Source organism: Gossypium hirsutum, chromosome A09 (assembly GCF_007990345.1).
Source record: "Gossypium hirsutum isolate 1008001.06 chromosome A09, Gossypium_hirsutum_v2.1, whole genome shotgun sequence".
NCBI lineage: Eukaryota > Viridiplantae > Streptophyta > Magnoliopsida > Malvales > Malvaceae > Gossypium > Gossypium hirsutum.
In genome coordinates, this window is record NC_053432.1 from 69,218,737 (window position 1) to 69,235,163 (window position 16,427).

Consider the following 16,427-nt stretch of genomic DNA (forward strand, 5'->3'; position numbering starts at 1 on the left):
GAACGTCCTAACCACCAATTCTTCCTCTCGTAACTGGTTCCGATACGACCGGCAAACTAACCCTTACCGATTATTTAACCGAGATACACGTGTTCCCGATTCAAGATTCCGGCAGCCTTGCATTCTGAAGAACCCAACTCGAATTAACGGCCTCAACCACGTGGGTCGTTTAAATCTGATCACCTCTTCCTCGATTTGTTCTCGGAGATCCGAATACAGCACGGCTGACTTGTTTCTCTAACTGTCAGCTAACACGATTCCAACTCAACGTGCACTTTTTGACTTGTAATCAAGTTAACCTTAAGGGATGAGTTGTCAATCCCGATACTTAGGAAAAGAATGAATACCGATTGGACGGATTTTAGCATGAATTCGTATCTCATGATTCCCGACCGGAAAGAACATCGACCTAAAGCTAAGATGAAATTTAGTAAAGTATGAATTTATTCATGCTTATAAGTTGTGGAAGGTGATTGAATTTGTATGATAATGGAAGAAATTGGAGGATAAAAGGCTTGGGAAGCAATTGGACGAATTTAGAAAAAACAAAGAAATTGAAATGAGATGGACAAAATTCTCACGTCAAAGTGAAAGAGAAAAGAAAATAATTCAATTCCAAATGGAAATAGGAAAAGAGAGAATAATCCAATTCCAAGTAGGAATACAAAAGTAATGGATGATTTTCTAAGAACATAAAGCCCCTATTTATATACATGGGGTTTACTAAATTTAGCCTAAACTAATTTAATATAAAATCAAAAATAAAATAAAATAAAATAAGATTTTCCTATTTTTGGCTTTTACAAAGTCAAAATATTTGATGTGTCATTGGCTTCCTCCACCTTTTTTATTTGGCCCCATTTCAATGATTGTCTTTCAAATTGGCCCTTTTTAGCTTATTTTTAACTAATTGCATCCCTGACAAGATTAAATTATAAAAGCACTTAATTAGCAGGGTTCAATTAAAAAATAAACCAAATTAAACACAAAAAATATGCAAATTAACATGTTTATCAAACTATTTTTTGGGATTTAGGCTTTAGATTTCACAAGAGAAAATAAAGGGATCATGTCAAAAAAAAAAACCTAGTCGCCAAGAGTGCTTTGCTAAGAGTCCTAGAGAGAGCAATAGTTGTTGTAGCTTGGGATGGAGGAAAGTAGTGGTGATGATAGAGAGGGGAGAGATGAGATTTCCCTTTTAACAGAAGAACTTATTCAATTATCAGTTAAAGGTTTGATGGTGGTGCCAAGTGCAAAACCAACTTTGATTTGTACAATCTAGACAGAGAAGTTTTATAATCCTGAAAGTTTTAAAGCACAGATGAGAAGTATATGGAAGACAAGGAAAAAAATTGAAACTCTGATGGTAGGGCAGAATTTATTTTTGATAGAGTTTAAATTAGAAGAGGATCTGGAGACAATTATGGATGGTAGACCATGGTTTTTCCGTAAAAGTATTATATTGTTTGACAGATTAATTCAATCGATGGAAAGGGCACAGATTTGACTTACTTCATCACCGTTTTGGATAAAAATAGAATCGTGCTTACCAGAGTTTGATAAGAAGGATCTTTTACATGCCATTGGTGTCACGTTTGGTGGGGTAATCAGATCTGAAACCAATGGGGACACATGTCATCTGAGGGTTAATTTGGATGTGCAGAAACCCCTTCGACGAGGTATTTTTGTCTCAATTGATAATATTAATCAATTGTGGATTTCCTTCAAGTATGAGAAACTGCCGATGTTTTGCTTTGGCTGTGGAAGAATCGGGCACGGTCTTAAAGACTGCCTTGAGTTAAATCCTGTAAAAAAGAAAAATTTAGAGAAGATCCACCTTACACGTTGGCTTTAAAAGCAGAATTTAATTTAATTGGGAAGGAGAGCATGAAATTTAATGCTTTTTCAAAAAAGGTGGGAGTTTAATGCTCTTATACAGGTGGTACAGAGTTACTGCCAACTAGTATTAAAACACCTATTGAGGGAAATAACAGGTCTTGGAGGTCACAAAGGATTCTGAAATAGACTGAAGTAGAAGAGGCGATCGAGAAGCAGGAGGAAGCATCTCTAATAAAAAAAGATGAATAGCTAGATGAAAGTAAGGATAAGCAGATTAATATTTCAAATTTTACCAAGAAGACAAGTTGGAAAAGAATTGCACCAGTAGTCATGATAAATCAAGGAAAAAGTAATAGCAGTACAAAGAAGAGGAAAACCCTTGAAGAAGGAGTTGAAAGTTGTTGTCTAGAGTTTGTATATGACAATGGAAAAAAAACAATTGAAAAAAGAAGGAAAAGAGGGTAGTGAAAAAGTAAAGAAGGTCGTGAAAAAGTTTTACCATAAGCAATGATTGAAATTATAGAGCAGAATGATGTTTCAAAATTTATGGGATCGGCGGCTGCCAGTAGGCAAGCCGATTGGATGCAATGAAAAGTATAAGCTGGAATGACTATAGATTGGGAGTCCACGAGCAGTAAGAAGGCTGCGGTACTTTTTACAGCAGCACAATCCTCACTTGATCTTCTTAATGGAAACAAGAATTGATAAGCAGCGTATGGAACAGGTTAGAATGAGATGTGGTTTTTTGAATGTGATTGATGTTGGAGCAGAGGGCTCGCAAGGTGGACTATATTTAACATGGAAAGATGATGTCATAGTTAATTTAAGAAGTTTCTCTAAGAACCACATTGACGTTATGGTTAAAGAGGAAAATGACAAAAAAAGACTGGAGATTCACGGGTTTCTATGGTTCACCTTATGTTAATAACAAAAATGTTTCTTGGAATCTGCTAAGGAAATTGGGGCAAGATCAAACACAGCCATAGTTGGTGAGTGGTAATTTTAACGAAATTATGTATTCTTTTAAAAAAAGTAGAGGAGTACCAAGTGAGGAGAGGAGAATAGAGGCCTTCTGAGAGACTCTAGAAGAGTGTCAGTTAGAAGATATGGGATATTCGGGGGTTTGGTTTACATGGAAAAGAAGAAATTTTCCAGAAACAAATATCAGAGAAAAACTTGGTAGGGGAGTTGCAAATGACAAATAGCGGCATCTTTTTCCAACAGGTAACATTCAACATTTATTTTATTCTATGTCTGATCACTGTCTACTTCTTCTAAATACAAATAGTAGAAACATTTATTTGGGAAACCTACGTTTTAAAATTAAGGCGTGGTGGATCATGGAGGAAACGCTGGAGGAAAAAATTAAAGTATCATGGGGATCAACGACAAAAACAATAATGGAGAAACTTGAGAGATTACAATCTAATTTAACGGCATGGGCAAGATCAATTAAAAAAAGGCAAGAGGGATTAAAGAAAAAGCTTACTAAGAAACTGGATAAGCTGATGTCAGAAGAAATGGATGATGATACGATAGCAAAAATTGTTGGCACCAAGATTTACCTTAATATGGAAATTGATAAAGATGAACTCTATTGGGAGCAAAGAGCAAGGGCAAACTGGCTTAAAGTAAGGGACAAGAATTTAGCCTTTTTTCATAAGTATGCTTCTTTTCGGAGACGAATAAACACAATCTCTAGGTTGAAGCTTGATGGAGGAGGGGAGACTACTAGAATAAGTGAGATCAACGAAGCTGCTACCTTATTTTTTCAGAAGCTATTCACATCAAATGGAATTAGGGATCTATCTTATCTCTTAATGGGCATAGAAAACAATATTTCGTCAGATATTAATATTGTTTTATTGTCAACTTATACCGAATAAGAAGTGCATTCGGCTTTGAAAGGAATGAGACCTACTAAAGCACCAGGATCTGATGGTTTTCCAGCACTATTTTTTCAAAAATATTGGCATATAGTAGGGAAGGATGTTAAAGTTTTGTTTGGGAATTTTAAATAGTGATAAGAGTTTTAGCCCTCTCAACCTAATAGATATCGTGTTGATTACAAAAACCCCAAATCCTACAAGTCTAGCCAACTACAGACCTAATAGTTTGTGTTCGGTCCTATATAAAATTATGGCAAAGACCATTGCAAATCGACTTCAAGCTGTAATTGGGAAATGTATTGATGCGGCCCAAAGTGCCTTTGTCCTAGGCAAGCTGATTTCAGATAATGTGCTTTTAACTTATAAGGTTTTGCATAGTTTTCGAAAAAGCGCATAGGAAAAAAAGGATATATAGTATTCAAGCTTGATATGAGCAAAGCCTATGATAGAGTTGAGTGGGGTTTTCTTAAGGAAGTAATGCTAAGGATGGGTTTTGCAAAGGAATGGGTGGATCTAATCATGAAATGCATTACCACATCATTCTATGCAATGAATATAAATGGGGGAAGAGGGAGAATTTTTTAGTCCATTAGAGGCTTGCGTCAGGGAGATCCTCTAAGTCTTTTCATTTTTCTATTATGCAGTGAGGGTCTTTCATCGCTGATGCGACTAGCAACGAAGGAAGGCTTGCTAAAGGGTGCTAAGGTTAGTAAGAGGGGTCCAGAGACATCACATCTACTTTTTGCAGATGATTGTATATTGTTTGGGGAAGTATCAGACAGAGGAGAGATGATACTAAAATGAATTCTGAAAAAGTATGAAATGTGCTCAGGCCAATGTGTAAATTTTGATAAATCTACTATCTTCTACAGTTCGAACACATCAGAAGAGAAGAAAGGTGAAGTATCGACAATCTTAGGTATAAGAAGATCAACAAACATGGAAAAGTACCTAAGTCTCCCTAATATGGTTGGCAGACGAAAGAATGAGTCTTTTCAAAATCTTAAAGAGAAGATTCACTCTAGAATTAAAGGATGGAGCACCAAACTATTATCACAATGAGTTAAGGAAGTATTCATAAAATCAATGCTTCAAGCTATACTAACGTATGCTATGTCTTGTTTTCTTCTACCAAAATCTCTTTGTGGAGAATTAGAAAGCATTTTTTCTAAATTCTGGTGGCAAAAAGCACATGGTAAAAAAGGAATTCATTGGTGCCAGTGGAAGTATCTATGTCGACCTAAGGAAGAGGGGAGAATGGAATTTAGGAGCATGGCCCAATTTAATGTCTCATTATTAGCGAAGCAAGGATGGAGAATCCTAAATAATCTAAATTCTTTAGTTGCACAAGTTTTAAAAGAAAAATATTTTTCGAGTGAAAGTTTTTTAGATATGCATTTGAGGAATAATTGTTCGTATACGTGGAAAGCATATGGGCAACGAAGGGCATTTTAAAGGAGGGACTATGTTGGAAGATAGACAGGGGTACGAACATTTCAGTTCTTAATGATGTTTGGATTTTCGATACAAGAAATTTCAGATTATCATCTTTAGTTAATAATTTAAGCAATTTTAAAGTTGTTGAGTTAATTGATACCAATAGCAGAATATGGAAAAATGAGTTGATAGTTTCTACCTTTACAGAGGAAGTAGTTAATAGAATTTTGCGCATCCCACTAATAGTTGAACCCCACGAGGATTTTCTAGCTTGGAGCAGTAAGCCTTCAGGAGAGTACAGAGTGCGTAGCACTTATAAACTATTACAAAGCATTGAAAAAGATCTTAGAGCTTATGCTTTACAAACCAACTACAAGAGATTTTATAAAAAATTTATGGCTACTTAATCTACCTTTAAAAATTAAAATTACAGTCTAGAAAATATCATGGAATTATCTTCCTATACGGGTCAACATGCAACATCGAAAGTTAATAAACACTACGATATGCCCCATGTGTGAAAAAGGAACAGAGACTATGGACCATCTCTTCCGTGAATGTCCTGCCTCAGTATCAGTACAGAGAGAGTTAGCATGCCAGACTTTTCTACTTGAACCTCATTTGGAGTTTTTACAGTGGCTTACCTGGGTTTTTGAGCAGAGCGCCTCATTCCAGTGTAGGATTTTTTGTTGCGTTTTATGGGCAATATCGGGAGACAGGAACGCTAGAGTGCATAGGAAGGTCAGCAGATCTGGAAAGAAAATAGTGAGTTTTATGAACAGCTACATTTTAGAATTAAAAGAGATTGAAAAGAGAAGCCCCAAAGTTTTCCAGTCATCAGTAAATGGCAGCACCCATCTGATTAGTTTGTAAAGATCAACTTTGACGCCGCATATAATTGGAGATCTTGCCATTCAGCACTGGAGATTGTGGTTAGAAATAGTGAAGGTAAGGATCTATTAGCATGTTCGGAGATCCATCAACAAGTTGCATCAGCTTTTGTTGCGGAGGCACTTGCGTGTCGAAGAGCAACACAAATCGGTATCGACATGCAATGGAAAAACATTATTATTGAAGGTGATTCAGTATCAATAATAATAAAAAATGCAAGACGCACAGTCAGGATAAATCACTGATAGGCGCTTATATACATGATATTCAACAGGTCTTATTTTAAATTTAGAAAGTGCAAATTTGAATACACTCCACGAACAGAAAAGAGCCTAGTAAACTCTATTGCAGCTGAAACACTGAAGAGTAAGAAAGAGATTTTCCTAATAGGAAGAGTCCCTGAATATGTAGAAAAACAGAAAGAAAGGGATAGTGTAAGAGAACCAGACTGAAAATGAAAGACAAAAGATGAAGAATGGAGAGTTTGAATTGGAAATCAAAAAGATCGGTGGAAAAAGCTCTTCTTAGAAACTGAAAGCGTCTTCAATAAGCAGTGGCAGATGATAAGACAAAATGAATTCAGAATGTTTTTCAGATTGGGCAGAGTAATGGCATTTAATGCGGATTCTAGAGTATTCTGATTTTTTCTTTTGTTTGATTTTTCTGGGTAAACATTTTTACCTTGGGCTTTTGTTTCTTTAATTTTGCTATTAGGATTTGGTTTTAGTTTATGTCTTGGTCTCCTGTTTTGAAATTTCCGGGCCCTACTATATTCCCGAGCTTCTTTTTCATTTTTCTTTCCATTAGAATTATTGTCTTGTATTATTGATTTTATAATAAAGCCTAATCTGCATATTAGCTTCAAAAAAAAAGGATCATATCTTGAAGGAAAGCCGAAAGGATTTAAAAAAAATTCTAATTTTTTTTCCAAATTTCAGTTACCAAAATCTGAAAATTTTGAGTTATTCGATGAAAATTTTAAATTTGCAAAACCAAATTTCTAAAGAGGGAAGAAAATGAAATTTTGGTATCACATTGCATATATTTGTATTGTATTAGAATAAATGCACTTCTCAAAGCCAAACCAATTTTCTTTGATTCCAAGACATAAAATTTTGATTGATCAACGTTGGTAGATTGGAATTTCGAAATGTCCACGCTCGAGTTGCCCTCAACCTCCACTGATCTGAAGCCCATATCCTTCACAAACCGAATCGTCTGCAAGCCAGCCCAAGCTTCTGTAATCAACAACGATGAAACATACTCATTCCAGAAATAAGTAAACCCCATGAACAAACCAGAGGCATTGCGAATGAAAACTCTTGGCCTTGCAGCACCCAGTTGGCTGGAAAAACTATTATTGAAGTTAACCCTAACAAAAGGGTCTACAGTTGGCCACCAAAACCCCAATATCAGAGTGGGTCAGACAATTGAAGCTGTGAACAGCCATTCCAACTGATGGTCCCAAAGGTAACAACATCCTGTCTTGATTGTCATATCCTCTCATGTGTATCATAATGCCCAAATTGTGACTAAAAGGGTCAATCGTGTTCTAGAGGTACTTCTGGAGAAGAGAAGTTGCACCCACCCTGCCAAACCCTCCTAAAAAAGGTTCAGTTGCTAGAAGAAACTCAGGTCCAACCACACGGGCAAACCTTCCTCAAAAAGGTAAGTCATTTTACAGGAATATTGGTTTATTTTACCTTGATCTATAAGTCATTTTCCGTTGACCAAACTATTTTCAATGAAATAAACACAAGAAAATGCAGAAAACATTTTCTTTAAAACCTTTTACATGTAAACAAACGAACCTAAGTTGCAAATAGCATCCTAAGAACACCAATGAATTCCACGTTACGAGTTGTATTTCTACCACCAATATCGATAAAGAATAAACTCCAACTCCCTATAGAAAGAACTTGACAAAAGAAAGCAATACATAACATATGTTGGAATGGCTTGTAGAATATACTTGATAAAGATCTCTTTACCCCCTACGACAAGCACCTTGTACACCAACCATCAATTTGTCCCAGAACCTATTCCTTAATGTGGCGAAAGGCTAACTTTTTATTGCACCACACTGTAATTGGCATACCAAGATACCTTTTCGGGTCATTCGAACTTCGTACCCCTAATTCCAGCACAATCATTCCCTTGTATTAATACCATCATTCAGGCTGAAACAGATGAGATATTTGTCATAGTTAACAATTTGTCCCAAACATTCCTCATACTCATTGAGAAAAGCCTTAATATTCGCAGCGCCACCCAAAGTAGCCTCCCCAAAGATTAAACTGTCATTAACAAAGAACAAGTGGGAAATCACTAGACCAATTCTGGACACCCTAACACCTTATACCAAACTATCCTGAATAGCCAATTGTAACAAAAACGAGAGCCCTTCACTATAGAAAAAGAACAAAAAATGGCTCAAAGGATCATCTTGTCGAAGACCTTTCATCGAAACTATATGCCCTTGCACTGTTCCATTAATCAAAACTGAATAACTAATTGATCGTACACAACGAATAATAAGATCCATCGACTTGGAGGCAAATCCCAACTTTAAAATAAATGCTTTTATGAAATGTCACTCAACCCTATCTTATGCCTTACCAATATCCAACTTCAAAGCATACAAGCCCAATTGACCTCGTCGACATTTCTAAAAGGAGTGTAACACCTCAAAGGCCACCACAACATTATCGATTATCACTCGACCATGCATAAAAGCACTCTGAGCCTCATCGATTAATGGGGCATGACAACCTACAATCTATTTACAATGGTCTTTGAAATAATCTTAAATAATATGTTTCAAAGGCTTATAGGCTGAAAGTGGGACATAGTTGTAGGTTTGGCATGTTTTGGAGTCAACACTATATTGGCATGGTTATTGCCCGCCATAAACATCTCATCGTTCAAAATACCTGAGCAGAATTGACTAACCTCTTTACCAACAATATGTTAATAAGTTTGGTAAAACAAAGCAGGCATTCTATCTTCACTCGGTTCCTTGGTAGAACCCAAATCATTAAGGGGCAACTACAATTTCCTTTTCACAAAACCTCGAACAAAGAAAAGCATTCATATCCTAAAAAATGTGAGGGTGAATACCCGAGAGAATATGGATCAAATCCCTTCAACCTTGTGAAGTAAAAAGATCCGAGAAGTAACCACACGCCACCTATCTAACACCCTCATCCACATTAGTAATTCAACCAATCATATTTTCAAGCCGTTCAACATGTTTAAGTCTATGCCGAACTGAAGCAAATCAGTGAAAAAATTTCTTTTTGCGGTCCATGTTACAAAGCCAATTGATTCGTACCCTTTGTTCCCAATACATCACACCCTTATCAATTTCCATATTCATCAACAACCTAATAATGACCAAATCCCCTAGCACCCCATCTTTCGAATCTACCTTACTCAACTCTTCAAGACACCATAAAGACATTAGAGATAGTGGAAGTCGAAAACAAGTCACGCCATACTGAGGTAGCCATTCCTCAATCGAACCTTTCTCATATATGTTTGGCCCTACTCCCATGTATACCAACGACCCTCAAAACCCAAATTTGAGAGATTACAATCAGCAAGGATCAATCAAAAAGCCTTTATCCCTCATTCACCACGAAGATGACCACCCTATTTTCCATGAGAAAATGCAATTTCATTGAAATCCTCCATAACAAGCCACAGAGTAGGATCCTTAGAAGAAAGTCTGTGCAATAAATCCCAAGATTGACAGTGATGAGCCTCTTCAAGAAGACCGTAAAAGCTTGTGAATCTCTATCTATTACTGTTCGAATCATCCTCAAATGAAACATCAATATAATTTTTGGAAAAAGACTAAAGTGAAACTAGACTCCCTTATTTCCAACACAAGGATAAACCACCTCTTGAACCATCACTACCCACATCCAAACTATCAATATTCCCCCAACTCATTCGAAGTTTCTCCATACGCGAACTCTGTAAGTTTGTTTCCATGAAAAAAGCTACAGTGGTATTTTCCTCCCTCAGCACCAATCGAAGGCAACGCACAGCCCAGGGACTCCCCAACCCCCGAACGTTCCAAATAAGAATCATTATTACAGTCAGCTTCCCTACCCTACAGGGGTAGCCAAAAATTCTGTAAATTGAACATGAGTTTGCTCAGCAAAAACCCTCTCCAAATTTGTCACAGAAGAAACGAAAAAGAGCAGAGACATACGTGGTTGTTTTTTCCCTTCTCCTAACACCTAGGAAAATCTTCTACCATAACAGGGCCATGTGAATGTGCAACCTTCATCAGTGTCCCCTACTTCCTCGGTACAACCATCCAAATTAATCTTAAGAATTATGCCAACTCTATCATGCGTCCGCACTCCAGTGAAGAAACCCTAGATGACATCTTGTCTAATGGGTTCATCTTGAAGAAGTACCATTTTACTATTGGGAACCCACAAAGTATCCCCATCTTCCCGAAGCCAACAACTTGTAGCCACCCATGCCCGTCGAGGTATCGCCTTAATGGAAAGATCCCACTCAAACAGTATCTCTTTCTTGCCATATACGATCTGAACAGAGCAGAAGCCCTCACCGTGCCCCAAATAACCATATAATAAACAGAAGAGAGACAGTCGTTCATACTAGAATTTGACAAACATAATGATTATGTGACAAGGCAATCTTTTTATTCCTTTTCAAAGGCTCTCGAATGTCAATCTATACCCGAATCCGCCTATACCCTTCAAAACACTTACTAACTGACTTCGTATCATAATCCACAAAAGATCTCAACAAAGCTCCAAACTACCTCGTCATACTTTCAAACATCAACCCCGTCAGAAGATCATTAATCTAATACCAATAATCGACGTAGTACAATGGCACCCTCAATAGATCCTCCCTCGATTTAAGCGTATGAAAAACTAGGGGATGATTATTGAACGTCCATGGACTGCCATCTATCACCCTATCGATATTAATGTCATAGTAGAATTTGAATAGATATTGTTTCTCACCCATATCCGCTATTGGTATTCCCCCCACGAGGATGCCAAAGATTGGCCAAAGTCGTGCGCATAGCTTGAATTGAATAGCATTAGTAGTCAAGAAAGTTGTCAAAGTTTTAGGTTGTCAAATATTATTACTAAATAAATTATTTTTAGTACATATATTTTAGTATTTTATTATGCTTTTTAGATTTTTTAAATCATTTTTATCTTTTTCAACCAAAAATATATATTTTTTAATATTTTTAAAATTTTTTTATTTAAAATTAAATTATTAAATTTTATAAATGTTAAGGAATAAAATTATTGAATTTTTTATAATTAGAATTAATTAATAAAATTTGTACACATTAATAATTAAATTTATTATTAGAGTAATAAAAATAATAAAAATAACGAGCCTAAAATTTTAAAATCTAAAATGATAAATTAAAAAAAATTATATTAGGTCATCAAAATAAAATCTATCCGAAAGCTAAATGTAGCTTAAAAGATATTAGTAAAGATTGGTGACAGTTTGGGCGGTAGAGCATGTTTATTTGTGCAAGCCTGGAAAAACGAATAATTGGTTCATCTGAGACCTGCCTGCTGCCTCAGTCTGAACCTTTTGAAAACAAAAGGCTGCAAAAGCCTAAACAAATTACTCCTAAAAGTTAAAAATTGTCATACTGTTCACAATTTTAATATAATCTTTGTAGCTTTATTTTTTGAAATTTAGTATTTTATTTCTAAATTTTAAAATTTAATCTAATTATTATTGTTATTATTTTATTAAATTTATTGGTGTAATATTTTAAAATAAAAATATTTATTTCATAATCTTGCTATTAAAATTTATAAAATTAAAAATTTTAATTTTTAAAAATAAAAATACAGTAATCGAAAAAGTGGTACATAATTAATTAAAGCATAATAATTTATTTAGCCCTCTAATTTAAAAAAAAAGTTTTTTTAATTTTTTTATTTTTAATTCTTAAATTTGTGTAATTTATCAAATCACCCTAAAATTAATAAAAAAATTAAAATTTTTTAACTTTGCTGACATGGTATACGCGTGAATTGCTATGTGGATAATACGTCAACCTTTAATTAATTTTTTAAAAATTTAAAAAACATATAAGAACTATTTTTTGAATTTAAGAATCATTAAAATTATTAAAAAATTAAAAAAAATATTTTTAAAATTTTAAAAAATTAATTAATTATTAACATATCATCCACGTGACAATCTACGTATATGACACATTATTAATATTAACATTTGTTAACTTTCTTTTTGCTAATACTTATTTTCATCTATTTTTAAGTAATTTGTCAAAAAATATAAATTAAAATATTAAAAGAGGTAAAAAATTAAATCCACAACTAAAATAATTTTGGGTAAATAAGTAATTATACTTTAATTAGTGAGTGAATCAATAAAAAACAGAAACGTGTTGGTGAAATTGGACGCTAATATCTGAAACGACGTGACACTGTCTCCATTTAATTCATTTACCACATGTGGGCGGTGGCTGATCCCAATTCCAACAAATTAAATATCTTTTCGTTTTTTTAATTACAGACTAAATTTAATATTTTATCATATTTAAAATATAAGAAAATTTTGATGTATTAATAAATTTTAAAAAATATTTTTTGAGGATTTGTATTTTTTTTATATGTAAATCTTGATGTATAAATAATTTCATTTATATAAGTTTTTTTTGCTATAATCACTTAAATAATCATGAATCATCATCTTAATTTTCGTATTACATCATAATATTTACTATTTTTTTATTATATTCAAATAATATCTAATGTTATCAGAGACTAGATGAATTGCTGGTCGGCTGTTGTGCGTTGGGTTGACCGTCTTAAAATAGTTACAACATTTTGGCCTCTGGAATGGAATGACAGGTAATTCTTCTTATTTTATCAAGGGTGGAAATTAAATGTTTTTATTGTATTTCATATTAATTATATTAATTTTAGGGTTCACCATATCATACCTTTTAAGTCTACAATAAATAATTATATATATAGAATATAATGGATTAATGGTATGTTTAACGATAAATAATTAAGTATATAATTTAAAACTAATTAATAACAATATATATAATATGTATAATATTAGAGTAAAAAAATTAAATTGTGAGTAAAATAAAATTTAGACATATTAAGAATATTAAATGTACTACAATTGCTTCTTGTAGTGTTGTCATCAATATTGAATTGATGTCGAGTTAACTTGTGACACCAACTCAATTAATAACATTATAAATATATACAACTGATAGAGGTAATAAAGTATGCATAATAAAATTAAAATGTACAAAATATTTTAAGATAAAGTATTGGTTGAGTGATAAAATTAAAGTTATATTGATGTAAATGTCATGGATAAAGCTACCATAAAGGTAAAACATAAGCATGACGTACATCTGGCCTACCACATGTAACAATCTAGTAATTTTGTTAACCACACGAGTTTTTAATAGTAAAAGTAGATGGAAATTTTTAATATAAATGACTAGTTTGCTCTTTGATCTAACATATAGGCACTAACTATTCATTTTAGTAGAGGGGGAAAATACAATTTGACACCTAGTACAAGGGTCTCCATGACAATTTTACCATTAATATCAATGGTTCAAATTTCATCATATGCAACTTATTTATTGTTTCTTTAAATAAAAAGACTAACATGCCTTAGAATAATACAACTTATTTTATATACAAAACGATATTTTTTAATAATTTCTCTAATGAGTTGGTATCCAGTTGACTCGTTACACTAACTCAATCAATGGTTTAAATAATAGTATAGATGATTATTGTTGTTGTTGTTAGGATTAATGTCACAATTCATCCTTAAATTTTCAATCAATTTGCAATATGGTACTTGTACAAAGAAAATATATAATTTAGCACTTGTACTATTCTACCATGTATAATATACCCTAAAGCTTTAACCCCGTTTAATTACATGTTAGCTTAACAACAACGAATAAATGAATGCCACATGTTGTTATATGATTGATTTTGAGTTTTGAATATGATTTTTATAGGTTGATCAAATTGTTTGATATTTATCTTTTATTTCTATTTTTAAACAATAAATAAAAAAAACTAAAACTTTTTCTCTGAAAACTAAAAAAAAAATTATATTTAAAATTTAAAGTTAATCGTCTAATGGCAACCGGCATTCATTTATTCATTGTTGTCTAAGTTAGCATGTAAATTAAATGATATTAAAGCTGAAGGGAATAGAATTGTACTAATACTAAATTAGACATTTTTTCTGTATAAATATCATATTACATATTGAATAAAAGTTGAAGAATCAACTATGACATTAAGTATTATTATTATTTCAGCAATGCATAATTAATTAATTTAAGAAGTTTCTCTCCTCTTGGACACACTCAATAACTTTGATAATTTTTGAGTTTCCAAATGGTAGGGGCATAGATTTACTGACAAATAATTGCTGAACCAACTGACTAAGTATAATCACTTAAATAATGGATCAACCTTTTATAAAGTAATTCAACATGCAGATCATCCATGTGACAATATTATAAATTTCTTTAATATCATCTTTTACAACCTAATCTCCATATATGTATATAATGTAAGAAATATATCCATATGAAAATTATTTAATACATTTTCAAAAAAAATTAAAATTTAAAAATATATTTTACACATCTAATTTGATTATTAGTATAATAACATGAGGAAAAGACATAGATTATAATAATTAGATATAAAATGAAAAATAGTTAATACAAATTTAAATTTAGAATTAGGAATATAAGTAAAAACTATGGTAAAATAATTAAAAAATCCTTCTCTTTTTCAAACAAATCATGTGAGTGGCTAAAAATTATTAATTAATTTATTAGTAACTCATATATTAAAATATAGTGACCAAACATAAAAAGGCAAAGAACCTTTAAGGTGCAGTGAAAAAAAAATAAAAATATTACTTTAAAAAAGAAAATAAAACATGTAATTGAAGTCCATTTTTAACTTCATCAATAATGTATTTATATACCACTTATTGGGGGCAAAAGAAGATAAAATATATATAAATAAAATATTGAAGTCCATTGATATTTAAAAGGAATTTGACCAAAGGCAATTTGTCTTTACATAGTGTGTAAAGCCATCTTAGTTCATTTAAACTAAAATAATGAAATAGTTGATGGAATTGGATTACAGAAGGCAACTATACTCTAATCCACGTTATCATTTTGCTTTTTCACGGGATGCGATAACCAATTACAACATACTTTGATTTGGGAATCTAAACCAAATCTTTTAATTAAATCCTTCTTTATTTATCTTTAATTAATTTAAACCCATAATTTCCAATTTTATATATAAAAAAATCATTTTAACATTTCATTTATTTTTTAATCTTTTTAATTTTTGAATTTGTGTTTTTTCTCTAATCATATTAAAATAGATGGAAAAGTTAATATTGTTAACTTTACTGACACGGAATACACGTGAATGATATGTCAACATTTAATTTAATTTTTTTAAATTTTAAAAAATTGTACTTTTTTATATTTTTAAATGATTTTAAATTTTTAAAAATACTTTTTTGAATTTTTTTCTTTTAAAAATTTAAAAAATGAATTAAATACGGACGTGGCATCCATGTGTATGCCATGTTAGTAAAGTTAAAAAATATTAAATTTTTTTATCTATTTTGGGATGATCTAATAAAAAATAAAATTTAAAAACCAAAAAAACAAAGAAACAAAGAAAATGGAAGACTAAAATAAATTTTTTTTACAAAATTGAAGGGCAAAAAAAAATTCATTTACATTAATAAAAGTAAATTAATTTTAATACTTTCATAATATATTATACAATTAATATTTTAATAATTAAACCTTTAAATTTATTCATGTAATTATAGTTATTATATATGTAAATTTTTAATAAATTTAATATATCTATTATATTAATTTAAAGTATTGTTTATAATTTTTCTACTATAAAAATTTTAATTTTATGCGGATGAAAATAATATTTACTCATAGATCGCATAAATCAACCATATACTAACATATTCATAAACAATCCTTTGCACCTAATTTAAAAATCTTAAAATTAATAATTCAAAACAGCTTAAAATTTTAAAAAATTATTTATTCAGCGTATAAATTTATGCATTAATAGAATATATATGTTTAAATTTTGTAAGAGTATATATTTAAAAATATATATATTTTTTGAAACTTTTTAAATTTAAAAAATAATAATTAATTGCTAACGTGACATTCACCTATACGTCACCTTAGCAAAGTTAACAGACATTAACATTTTTATCTATTTTGGGGCGATTTAACAGACACCA

The 16,427-nt window shown here is 31.8% G+C and overlaps 2 long non-coding RNA genes across 2 annotated transcripts; one reads left to right on the forward strand and one right to left on the reverse strand.

The window, feature by feature from the left end:
• Positions 1-591: 591 nt before the first annotated feature.
• On the reverse strand, positions 592-6,746 carry LOC107889342 (uncharacterized). Its single transcript, XR_001681728.2, has 3 exons — positions 5,810-6,746; positions 5,365-5,727; positions 592-1,805 (listed from the first exon to the last, which is right to left on the reverse strand). It is a non-coding gene; the product is annotated as an uncharacterized lncRNA (long non-coding RNA).
• An 83-nt stretch (positions 6,747-6,829) lies between these two features.
• LOC121206161 (uncharacterized) lies at positions 6,830-12,958 on the forward strand. The gene is made up of 3 exons (XR_005901149.1): positions 6,830-7,526; positions 7,613-7,724; positions 12,875-12,958. It is a non-coding gene; the product is annotated as an uncharacterized lncRNA (long non-coding RNA).
• Positions 12,959-16,427: the final 3,469 nt, after the last annotated feature.